Source organism: Pseudophryne corroboree, chromosome 5 (assembly GCF_028390025.1).
Source record: "Pseudophryne corroboree isolate aPseCor3 chromosome 5, aPseCor3.hap2, whole genome shotgun sequence".
Lineage (NCBI taxonomy): Eukaryota > Metazoa > Chordata > Amphibia > Anura > Myobatrachidae > Pseudophryne > Pseudophryne corroboree.
The window spans coordinates 619,760,403-619,774,118 of record NC_086448.1 but is presented as its reverse complement, the minus strand read 5'-3'; positions in this window follow the sequence as shown (position 1 = coordinate 619,774,118).

Here is a 13,716-nt window from a genome sequence, read left to right as displayed (position 1 = left end):
GTTGAAATTTCCTCATGCTGAGACATCACCAGGGAATGTGACATTGGTTCCTCCAGGATCGGTAACTATCAATGGAGAGACTTAATATTTTGGCCCAGGAAATATAGGTCTACCAACCACTGGCTAATTACTAGTGCCCTGCACATGATCCTCTGGCTTGTTCCAAGTCAGTCATGTTTTAAATTTGTTCACATGATGCTTATATATGCGTAACAAATCAATTTTAAATTGACCGAATAGATATTTAATAAATATTGATTGATCCTTTCCACCTGTCTGCATACATCCGTTTTATTTATTTATATATTTATATATCAATTCCTGTATTGATTAAGCGCTGTCTTTGGTACCTAGAGTACAACTCCCTAAAAGACATGGCTGATCGTAAAATTGAGACTACACTCAAATCATTGTACACAGCTGCTGAGGTGGCCCAAAGACCCACTATTGCATGTGCGTGGATCACAAAAGCCATCGCAAAATGGTCAGGTAACCTAATTGAGGGGTTAGATTCCTTGTCTAGGGGGGATGTTGTTTTACTCCTGCAGCATATACAGGACTCTGCGAACTTTATGGTGGAAGCCTTAAAAGTCATAGGCTTGCTTAATGCACGCACCACCACTATGGCAGTGTCGGCACGCAGGGGCTTGTGGCTACGCCAGTGGACTGTTGACTCAGACTCCAGGAAAGGCATGGAAGACCTACCATTCACAGGAGAGGTCTTGTTTGGAGATGAACTAGACAAATGGATTGCCACAGCTACTGCGGTGCTTCTAAGTTACAGTCCTTTCTGACGGCCAAGTTCAAGGGCAAATCCAGAGGTGCAAGACTTAAACCACGCAAACCAGCAACTGTAGGTGCTCAGGAACAGAGCTCAGGCTCTGCGTCCTCAAAGACTTCAGCATGACGGTGGACCGCAATGCCTGGAAGGCTGTCAGGTGGGAGCCCGCCTACAATTCTTCAGTCAGATCTGGTCACGTTCGTGCAAGGATCCCTGGGTCATATTTCCCAGGGCTACAGACTGGAGTTCCAAAACCTCCCACCTCACAGATTCTTCAAATCAGGCTTGCAAGTTTCACAAGAGACAAGTATTACTTTACAGCATGCCATCCAAAAACTGGTACAGACTCAGGTCATTGTTCCAGTTCCACCTCATCTGCTCCACAAGGGGTACTACTCCATCTTGTTTGTAGTACCGAAACCAGACGGTTCGGTAAGACCGATTCTGAACCTCAAGTCTTTGAACCCATACTTACGAGTGTTCACATTCAAGATGGAGTCTCTGAGAGCAGTAATCTCAGGTCTGGAGGTGGGGGAATTCCTATTGTCAAGGATGCGTACCTTCACATTTTGATCTGGCCGCCTCATCAGGCTTATCTACGGTTTGCATTGCAGGACTGTCACTACCAGTTCCAGGCCCTGCCATTTGGTCTCTCCACGACACCAAGGGTGTTCACCAAGGTGATGGCAGAGATGATGTTATTGGTTCGCAAACAGGGAGTGAACATAATTCCGTACCTGGACGATCTACTGATAAAAGTACCGTCCAGGGAAAGGTTGCTGGACAGCATTGGTCTCTCAACCAAACTCCTCCAGGATCACAGGTGGAGTCTGAACCTTTCCAAAGTCTCACCTGAAGCCAACCCAGGTGTCATTGCATCTGTGCATTCACCTTCTGGGGAAAATGGTGGCCTCTTATGAGGCTCTTCAATACAAAAGGTTTCACGCATGACCCTTCCAGCTCGATCTGTTGGACAAATGGTCCGTATCGCATCTTCATATGCACCAGAGGATCCGTCTGTCGCCAAAAGCCAGGATCTCCCTTCTGTGGTGGCTACAGACTTCTCACCTCGTCGAGGGTCGGAGGTTCGGAATTCAGAACTGGATTCTGTTAACCACAGATGCAAGCCACAGAGGTTGGGTAGCAGTCACTCAGGGGGTGCAGTTTCAAGGAAGATGATCAAGTTAGGAAGTCGTCCTTCCAATCAACATTCTGGAACTTAGGGCCATATACAACGCCCTTCTGCAGGCCTCACATCTTCTTCAAGATCGGGCCATTCAGGTTCAGACGGACAATGGGACGACAGTGACAAAGCCTAATATATATCCTATATTAAACACTATAAAAGGTTAAGAGATACAGTACGCAATTGGCGTATGGGGTACCGTAAGGGTACGCACTTAGCGTAGCAAACGCTCGGCCGTGATCGAGACGCACATGCGGCACGCTCGCTCACAGCTTAATGCGTGGTGTCGAGCACGCTATAGGCGAGTGACAACCGTAATGCTACGCTATCAGCGTAGCGGACGCTCGAGACCACGAGGAGATCACGAGCGGCGCAGACGCTCACAAGATGACACACACAGAAAGGATATTCTTATACTGTAAACCTTGTACTGAAACACTGTAGCGATATAATGCTGCTTAGCCTTGTTAACACTAAAGCTGTTTGAGCGATCGTGATCGCTCCTATTACCCACTGCAATGTAATGAATACAAGATACCGTGCTAAGGATCCAACACCTTTACTAACGAGCTTTTAGTTATATTGAAAAGAGAAACAGTTAACAAGTCATACACTACAGGCTAACATATAATTCTAACAGGATATCTAGACAGAAATATGCGCAAATAGTAAACGATCGCAAATACAAATACATAGACTAAGAATGAATGGCTAACATTACACGGGTAACAAAGTGGCAACAGAGAAACATACCATACGGGGAACACTCGCAGGCGCAACCGGAATCCAGTCCTCCAATTATCAGCGATAACTGTTGAAGAGAGAGTACTGGCCGGTCTGGGGACAGTGACCCTTATATACACACACAACATACAGTGTACTTCAAAGTGCCCTACAACCTTATTGTTCATTGGACACAGGAATGTCTCTCTGCACTATATCAAAAGGTCATAGGTTAGTTTGAACAGGTGGGCTGTGACTATTTCAAACAGCTCAGGTGGGTGGGAATCTCCGGATTCCCGCCGCATGGATAATGAACTGTAAATATAGAATATGTCCAGAAACTACTAATGGTCATAACTACACGCAGGAGCGATTAATCTTTACCTAACCAACACCGGATTATTGCTATTAAAATATTCTTCGGTTAGGTACCAGACACAGCTGTTCAACCTCAATCAGACCCTTTGTATCACATAAAGAGGGATTCCCAAGTCCGTGAACAAGTCACATTAACCAAACTTACAGTTATTACTAAAGGGAACATTACCTATAAAACATGCTATTTGATTCTATCATTAAACGATTGAGTCGCCCGCTAGACGCACACAAAGTCTACCGTAAATGCACATACCACGCGCTCGAGCGCATGGCCGAGGCGCCATCACGCGGCTGCGTATATCCGCACGCACGGGAGAGAATGTGCACGTGCAGCAGGCACGCGCATGAGGTGCATATATGGCAACGTGCAGTGTGATATTTTTCTGACTTTGACAGTCCACCCTTTGGCAGTCACCAATAACTGCCACTTCCTAAAACAGTTCAAAAAGAGAAAAATATATGTCATGTATAATACATTTCTATGATTGGGTAAGGGAGAAGAGAAGAAGGTGGGAAAAAGGTATGACCTAGTGAGATAGTAGAAGCATGTATGTATGAGTCCATGTTTGAGGGGTCATGTATCATCGTGCCGTACGTGTTTTAAATCAAGCTTCGAGGTATTGCGAAGTATACATTTGAATTCCTTCTTATCCCGCATTACGGGCCTGTGGATGGGCTGTCAAACTTTACCGAGCTCTTTTCGGCTTTTGGTTGCAACAAAATGGGGGAGCACATTTTAGTTGATGATACATGAATGGGGGGATATGTGAGTGCTGATATCTGTGCCTGTATTCCCTATCGACTATGTGTGTCATTACCTGAAGGTTGTAGAGATGAAGATAAGAAGCAATTATGGTAAATGCAGTCGTAAACTATGTGAGTTTAATGTACATTTGCCGATTGAGGTCTTGTCTGATGTCTTGTCTCGATGTACATGTTGACTGTAGTCTCTTTGAGCTTTTGCCAAAATGCGAGCAAAAAGCTTTCTCAATGTCCATAGACTTACAAAAGTGTTGGGCTATCGTAAAATTTTAAAATTGCTAGGGATATTGGGGGTCTATGGCATTGTCCATCAATTGTCTGTGTAAAAGGTTGTCAAATTCTTCTTCCAAGCGGATGTCTTTGTACCTTGGAGGAAAACAAAGGAGAAACGGGTGAAAGAAACGGACCATAGAATCACATTTTCATCACAACATTGTCTCAATGGTTGGGTCGTAAATCAAATCAGTCGTTGTTATTACAGTATCTTCACTTCTTAAACTCATCACTCGGGCGCTACGTTTACACTTTGTTAAAACCCGAACGCATCTAAATATCAGACCGACCAATATGATGACACCCAGAATACACAAAAGAAATTTCCCTACATCCATGATAATACCTTGGGTCCATTCTCCTAAACCAGAGAACCAATTTCGTGGGTTCAACCATGACACCCAACCGGTCAGCTCATTACCCACAGCGGCAAGGGTGAGATTGTGTTTCCTTCGGAACTCCCATTTTAATTGCAAAATGTCATCCATCTTTTGGTCTATGACCTCGGCTGGGTCCTCTGTGCTGTTTGTAATATACGTGCAGCACTTTATTCCATACTGAGTTGCTAGAGTAACACAATACCCGCCTGTCACAGCTGTGAGATAATTGAGAATCATCCTATGCTGAACCAGTTCTGTTTTGTAGGCTTGTAACTCTCTCCCAGTATACCTGAATGTGTCATCATACATTTCAGTGATATTGTCTAATAAATTTGCAAGCGCAGATATATATTTATAATTTATCACTCCTCTGGCGGTACGAGTGATATCTAACGCGATTAGGAATTGAATCCCGGTGGATTCATGGATCAGGTCAGAAGCCGGATGCTCTGTTCTTTCTATCAGGTGCCATTTAACGATGTGTTCGTAATGAGTGTGAGTATAAGGAGCTTGGGCACTGCGGTGAATATCTTTCATTTTAGTGTGGGGTACAGTCATTACCTCAGGCAGTACTTTTCCAATATAACATAACCCTTCTGAGTTTGGGGCAAGCCACTTATACGCCTTCCTCCCGCATATGAAATATGCATCATCGGGGAGAACATATGGGACGGAGTAGGACATTACCATATTACAAATTTTCCATATGAAATCTCCTAACCCTAATTCTCCCATCTGTTTAGTACACGTATCAGTTTGTACGATCTGTGCACAATATCCTGGTGATACTTCTCCAACTCGCATGATTCTACTTCCTAGGGTGTACCTATACCGGAAATATTTTCCACTATCGGCTATGTGGCATATAAGCTCTGTATCTGTAGGCATTCTATCGGCTCTATATGAAAAGGTCATGGTTTTGTTATTCCATGACACTTCCCAATTTCCCGGCTTTCGGGGATTGGAAATGTTAAAACACACTAAGGACCTATCCACATGGTATTGGTGGAGCTTCAAACTAGGAGGACTAGAGATATTAAACCTCTTGTCCACCGGCCTCCCACCACTTAACTCAAGTACCTCCCCTATCGTTAAAGGAAATGGTACTAGTCCTGACTTGCTGTGACCTTGAGGTACTTGAGAGCATACCCAACAGTCTGTTTGGTTTAACACCTTACCCACTAATGAGTGATAGTCACCCAATGGATGCCGGTCCATGTTAATGTTAAAACTGGACTGACATTTCTTGATGCACCCATCCTCAACTAAGTTATCACAATGCCTACAGATGCAATTTTCTTCAGCTAACAATCCTTCACAGTTCCTTCTATGGTCAATGCTACCAGATCGTTTTCTGATACTCGCCTTTACTCGGTGATTATGTTGTTCTTGGAAATCTACGCCTCCATCTCTGTCATCAGAACCCATTCCAGAACCTCTCTCGACCTCCATGGTACTCTCGCCGGAACAGACTGCTCTGGTCAACATCATGGTCAACAGGAAAATCCGGATCACAGTCTCTTGGGGCAAGTCCATCTTATAGGAGGAAATGGAGAAAAATGAGAAGGGGGAAAGAAATAATTGAGGGAGATGGGATGGGAAGTGGAGAAAAACAATAAAAGGGAACAGGGGATCGACAACTGCCTCCGATCTTATTATTCTCAATGCTCAGGTGCCGTTTCACTCTTCATGAAACAAACACTCCAGTGATACAACTTCCTCTACCGTCTGTTCTTTATCACGAGACCTCTCTGGATCAGCAACCTTCTTACAATGGGACGAATGAACCCAAGTCTCTCTCTCGGCAACCTTCAATGCTGTCGTGCTAATCAATAAGACTTGGTATGGTCCTTCCCATCTGTCAATAAGGCAACCTGAGCGTAGAAAATTCCGTATCATTACATAATCCCCAGGTTCAATGTCATGACAATTACTATCTGGCAGATCAGGAATCACCAACTTCAAATTGTCATTCTGATTCCTTAGCTGTTTACTCATCTTAACCAGGTATTTTACAGTCACTTCATTGTTACACTTCAAATCATCCTGAGGGTTAATCATAACATGCGGTTGTCGACCGAACAGAATTTCAAAGGGGGACAGATTAAGAGGGGACCTGGGAGTGGTTCTGATGCTGTATAATACAATGGGCAAAGCTTCTGGCCATGTCAATCCTGTTTCTGCCATAACTTTGCTCAATTTATTTTTAATAGTGCTGTTCACTCTTTCTACCTTCGCACTCGCCTGGGGGCGGTACGGAGTGTGCAGCTTACTATTAATTCCCATCAACTTACACATTCCTTGAAAGACATCACCTGTAAAATGGGTACCCCTATCACTTTCAATTATTCTAGGGATACCGTATCTACACACAAATTCCTGCACAATTTTCTTAGCAGTAAACATAGCGGTATTTGTGGCCGCAGGAAATGCTTCGACCCAATTTGAAAACACATCAATACAGACCAAAACATACTTAAAATTTCTACAAGGTGGCAATTGTATGAAATCAATTTGTATTACCTGAAAAGGGCCGTCTGTAGGTGGGATATGAGATGGTTCTGTTGGTATTGCCTTTCCGATATTCTTCCTCGAGCAGGTGAGGCATGTCATTGCCCTTTTTCCCGCATGGGAAGAGAATCCTGGGGCGCACCAATATGCTCTTACCAACTTGCACATCCCTTCCTTGCCTAGGTGAGTCAGCCCATGTGCTAAACTTGGAAGGTATGCTCTGGGTGCCACTGGTTTACCCTGCCCATCTGTCCAGAGTCCTGAGGACTCCTGGCCATATCCTTTTGCCCTCCAAACTGCCTTTTCCTGTGTGGAACACAAATTTTGCATTTCACACAATTTCTGTGTGTTGACGGTATTAAATACCATCAGTTGTGTGGTGTCTGTCTGTCTGGGGGTACCAGCTGCTAACTTAGCAGCTTCGTCTGCTCGGCTGTTACCAAGTGATACCGGGTCTTGGCTATATGTGTGTGCTTTACACTTGATAACAGCCACTCTGTTGGGTTCTTGTATCGCTGTTAGAAGCTGTCACGATCCGGGTATCTGGACGCCATTACTTACCCTTCAGATGCCTCCTAAGGCGGGCTCAGCGTTCCAGGACCGGATTCCGCTGTTCCTGAGTTTCCACATGCAGAGTGGTCTTTTCATCAGCCGCGGCCTCCGCTGTGCCCGCGTGGTTAAATGTGCATCTATCAGCCTGGCGTCTCCTGTCTCCGGTGGCCGGCGCCGCCATTACTGTTTCCCAGACCACATGGATTACAAACCAAACTTCCCTCCAAGTGTCTGCATGGGCGCAGCCATCTTGGATTCTGTCATCTGATCATTTCCACCAATCTGCTGTCTGTGTTGTTGATTTGCATAATTGCCTAGCCAACCCCTTCCTTGCTGCAGGTATAAGTAAGCTGTACCTGAGCAAGGAAGACGTCAGTGCTTTGGTTGTCAAACCTAGTTCCTGTTTGTCTCTCTTCTATGATTGTCTTCCAGGTTCCAGCTCCTGTCTCAAGACTTCCACCATAGAGACCCGCACCAGCATTCCACCTGCGGTGTAGCCTGACTCTCCAATCCATTGTGGATTCATCTGTTTCCAGCTACAACACTACCTGCTTCCAGCCTCAGCTTCCAGCAGAGTACAGCTTCCCTTAAAGGGCCGGTGTCCTTTCTACACTTTACCACTCTCCACCGGAATTATTATTTCTCCGCTCTCAAGTTCTACATTTCAGTTCACATTTCATCGCTCCCAAAGTTCATTTATTATTTAACTGGTTCCAGCCAGTATCCACTCCGTGCTAACAACAGTCTGGTTCCAGCCAGTATCCACAGCAGCTGTTTTACCTTCAGCAACCCAGCTCTTCCTGGAACACCAGCTGGTACAATCCTGGGTTATCTCCATTGCTACAGCCGGGCCTGGTAAGGACTTTCCATCTAGAAGATCATAAGAACTATCTCACACTACCAGTGCCCTGTGGCTCCTGCCATGCTGTAGTACTCAGGAACTGTATTTATTCTTTGCTGACTTTTACGTTTTCTTTTATTGCTGCTGTGATGCGGAGTTGTCATAATAAACATCATTGACTTTTATCTAAGTTGTCGTGGTCACGCCTTCGGGCAGTTATTATTCATGTTACTTACATGTCCAGGGGTCTGATACAACCTCCCAGGTTCCGGTACATCTCAGCCCCTACAACTGAGGCTGCCTCCCGTCAGCTCAGGCCCTCAGTTGTGACAGTAAGCACTGACCTAATGAATCCAGCCGGAGACCAGGATCAAGCGGCCAGGCCGATGCAAGAACTGGCAGCCCGACTAGAACATCAGGAGGCTGCACAGGGCCACATCATCCGCTGTCTCCAGGATCTCTCTACTCGGCTGGATGGGATTCAGACAACTCTCCGTGGATCAGGCGCGTCTGGTGCGTCAACCACAGTGACTCCAGCTATAACCCCACCCACCTTACCCATTTCTGCTCCACGTCTTCATCTTCCAACGCCAGCAAAATTTGACGGATCTCCAAGATTCTGCAGGGGATTTCTCAACCAGTGTGAGATTCAGTTTGAGCTACAACCTGGCAATTTTCCCAGTGACCGTACAAAAATTGCCTACATTATTTCTCTTCTCAGTGGCTCAGCCCTTGATTGGGCATCACCGTTATGGGAGAGGTCCGACACCCTGCTATCTTCTTACACTGCATTTGTGTCAACATTCAGGCGCATCTTCGACGAGCCAGGCCGGGTAACTTCAGCTTCGTCTGAGATTCTCCGTTTACGCCAGGAATCACGTACTGTAGGACAATATCTTATACAGTTCCAGATCCTGGCATCCGAACTGGCATGGAACGACGAGGCCCTGTATGCTGCATTCTGGCATGGTTTATCCGAGCGTATTAAAGATGAGTTAGCTACCAGAGACTTACCCTCCAAGTTAGATGAGCTAATCTCACTTTGTACGAAAGTTGACTTACGTTTCAGAGAGAGGGCAACTGAGCGTGGAAGATCATCTGCTCCAAAATCTTCTACTCCTCCTCCTCGCCAACTGTCACCAACTACAGATGAACCCATGCAAATTGGCCGTTCCCGTTTAACTCCTGCTGAGCGCCGAAGACGTCTCTCCGAGTTTCTCTGTCTGTATTGTGCAGCTCCGTCTCACACCATTAATGCCTGTCCCAAACGTCCGGGAAACTCCAAATCCTAGCTCGCCAAGGAGAGGGCCGGCTAGGAGTAATGATCTCCTCTCCATCTCCTCAAGATTGTAACCTCCCAGTCTCGCTTCAAGTTGCTCAACGTTATCAGAACGTCATTGCCCTCCTGGATTCCGGAGCAGCTGGGAACTTTATTACTGAAGCCTATGTTAAACGGTGGTCCCTACCCACCGAGAGACTTCCTTCGTCCTTTTCCTTAACTGCTGTGGATGGCAGTAAAATTTTTGATACAGTTATTTCTCTAAGGACTCTACCAGTTCGTCTGAGAGTGGGAGTTCTTCATTCCGAACTTATTTCATTTTTAGTGATTCCAAGAGCCACACATCCTGTGGTCCTGGGCCTTCCATGGCTCCGTCTTCACAATCCTACAATTGATTGGACGACTACGCAAATCCTGGCATGGGGTTCCTCCTGTACTAAGACATGTTTGTTTAAAGTGTTGCCTGTCTGTTCTTCCTCCCCCAGGTCGTCTGATGTTCCACCTCCTCCATATCAAGATTTCACGGATGTGTTCAGTAAAGCTTCTGCTGATATCCTTCCTCCTCATAGAGAATGGGACTGCCCGATTGATCTCGTTCCAGGGAAGGTTCCACCTCGAGGCCGAACTTATCCGTTGTCTCTCCCCGAGACACATTCTATGGAGGAATACATTAAAGAGAACCTAGCAAAGGGGTTCATTCGACCTTCTTCTTCTCCAGCCGGCGCAGGCTTCTTTTTTGTAAAGAAGAAAGATGGTGGTCTGCGGCCGTGCATCGACTACAGAGGTTTGAACGACATTACCATCAAGAACCGCTATCCTTTACCCCTGATTACGGAGCTCTTTGACAGAGTTAGCGGAGCTACCATCTTTACAAAGCTGGACCTGAGAGGTGCATACAATCTCATCCGGATCCGTGAGGGTGACGAGTGGAAGACCGCATTTAACACCCGTGACGGACATTATGAGTATCTCGTCATGCCCTTCGGATTGAGCAATGCTCCAGCTGTCTTCCAGCATTTCGTCAATGAGATCTTCAGAGACATTCTATACCGTCATGTCGTGGTCTATCTAGATGATATCCTCATTTTTGCCAACGATTTAGAGGAACATCGTTTCTGGGTAAAGGAGGTTCTGTCCCGTCTCCGTGTCAATCATCTCTACTGCAAATTAGAGAAATGCGTCTTTGAAGTCAAGTCCATTCCGTTTCTAGGGTACATTGTGTCCGGTTCCGGACTAGAGATGGATCCTGAGAAACTACAAGCAATCCAGAATTGGCCGGTACCCTTAACCCTCAAAGGGGTCCAGAGGTTCTTAGGGTTCGCCAATTATTACCGAAAGTTTATACGAGACTTTTCCACCATTGTGGCGCCTATTACTGCTTTCACCAAGAAGGGTGCTAACCCGTCCAAGTGGTCTGAAGAAGCCATGCAAGCTTTTCATCTTTTAAAACAGAGGTTCATCTCTGCACCTGTCCTGAAACAGCCTGACATCGACTCTCCTTTCATCTTAGAGGTGGATGCCTCCTCCGTTGGAGTAGGAGCGGTGTTATCTCAGAGGGCTAAAGATGGTCATTTACATCCTTGCAGTTTCTTCTCACGGAAGTTCTCCCCAGCGGAGCGCAACTATGCCATTGGCGACCAGGAGTTGCTAGCCATCAAGCTCGCTCTAGAGGAGTGGAGATATCTGTTGGAGGGAGCTTCTCATTCAATCACCATCCTTACAGACCACAAGAACCTTCTATATCTAAAAGGCGCACAATGTCTCAACCCTCGTCAGGCCAGATGGGCACTTTTCTTTTCCAGGTTCGACTTTAAACTCCAGTTCTGTCCGGGCTCTCAGAATCGCAAGGCCGATGCCCTTTCCCGCTCATGGGAGCAAGAAAATGAGTCAGAGTCTTCAGACAAGCATCCTATTATAAATCCGTTGGCATTCTCCACGGTAGGGATGGACTCTACGCCCCCATCAGGGAAAAGTTTTGTGAAGCCGACACTAAGGAAGAAGCTCATGCATTGGGCCCATGCTTCCCGTTTTGCCGGACATACAGGTATCCAAAAAACCCTGGAGTTTATCTCTAGGTCCTATTGGTGGCCAACTCTGAAAAAGGACGTTTTGGAGTTTATTGCATCTTGCCCAAAGTGTGCTCAACATAAAGTATCCCGCCAGTCGCCTGCGGGGCAACTGGTTCCACTATCTGTTCCCCGTCGACCATGGACCCATTTGTCGATGGATTTTATTACAGATTTGCCCATGTGCAACAAGTTCAATACCATCTGGGTGGTAGTTGACCGGTTCACCAAGATGGCACACTTCATTCCTCTCACCGGTCTTCCGTCAGCTTCCAAGTTGGCTCAAGTATTCATACAAGAGATCTTCCGACTCCACGGTCTTCCAGAAGAAATTATCTCAGATCGAGGAGTTCAATTCACAGCCAAATTCTGGCGAAGTTTATGTCAAGTCCTCCAAGTCAAGTTAAAGTTTTCCACGGCTTACCATCCTCAGACCAATGGTCAAACTGAGAGGGTGAATCAGGACTTGGAGGCCTTCCTCCGCATCTATGTGTCCTCCTCTCAAGATGACTGGGTTCAATTACTTCCCTGGGCCGAGTTCTGTCATAACAACCAGTATCATTCTTCATCTTCCTCAACACCATTCTTCACCAACTTTGGATTCCACCCTAAAGTCCCTGAGTTCCAACCGCTTCCAGCAACTTCTGTTCCCGCAGTGGATATCACCTTGCATCAGTTTGCCAATATCTGGAAGAGCGTACGATCAGCTCTGCTAAAGGCATCGTTCAGGTACAAGAAGTTTGCGGATAAGAAGCGTCGAGCAGTTCCTGCTCTCAAGGTGGGTGATCGGGTATGGTTATCCACGAAGAATTTGAGGTTAAGAGTTCCCAGTATGAAGTTTGCACCTCGCTACATCGGTCCTTTTAAAATTGATCAAGTCATCAATCCTGTTGCTTACAGACTCCAGTTACCTCCCTTCTTAAAAATACCCAGGACATTCCATGTTTCCCTGTTGAAACCGCTAATCTTGAATCGGTTTCATTCCTCACTTCCACCAACTCCGAAAGTCCAAACTCAACGAGGCGTTGAGTATGAAGTGGCCAAGATCCTGGACTCACGTCACCGTTACGGTCAACTTCAGTATCTCATTGACTGGAAGGGCTATGGTCCTGAAGAACGCTCTTGGACCAATGCCTCTGACGTCCATGCTCCTGCCTTGGTCCGAAATTTCCACGCAAAGTTTCCTTTAAAGCCTAAGAAGTGTCCTGGGGCCACTCCTAAAGGGGGGGGGTGCTGTCACGATCCGGGTATCTGGACGCCATTACTTACCCTTCAGATGCCTCCTAAGGCGGGCTCAGCGTTCCAGGACCGGATTCCGCTGTTCCTGAGTTTCCACATGCAGAGTGGTCTTTTCATCAGCCGCGGCCTCCGCTGTGCCCGCGTGGTTAAATGTGCATCTATCAGCCTGGCGTCTCCTGTCTCCGGTGGCCGGCGCCGCCATTACTGTTTCCCAGACCACATGGATTACAAACCAAACTTCCCTCCAAGTGTCTGCATGGGCGCAGCCATCTTGGATTCTGTCATCTGATCATTTCCACCAATCTGCTGTCTGTGTTGTTGATTTGCATAATTGCCTAGCCAACCCCTTCCTTGCTGCAGGTATAAGTAAGCTGTACCTGAGCAAGGAAGACGTCAGTGCTTTGGTTGTCAAACCTAGTTCCTGTTTGTCTCTCTTCTATGATTGTCTTCCAGGTTCCAGCTCCTGTCTCAAGACTTCCACCATAGAGACCCGCACCAGCATTCCACCTGCGGTGTAGCCTGACTCTCCAATCCATTGTGGATTCATCTGTTTCCAGCTACAACACTACCTGCTTCCAGCCTCAGCTTCCAGCAGAGTACAGCTTCCCTTAAAGGGCCGGTGTCCTTTCTACACTTTACCACTCTCCACCGGAATTATTATTTCTCCGCTCTCAAGTTCTACATTTCAGTTCACATTTCATCGCTCCCAAAGTTCATTTATTATTTAACTGGTTCCAGCCAGTAT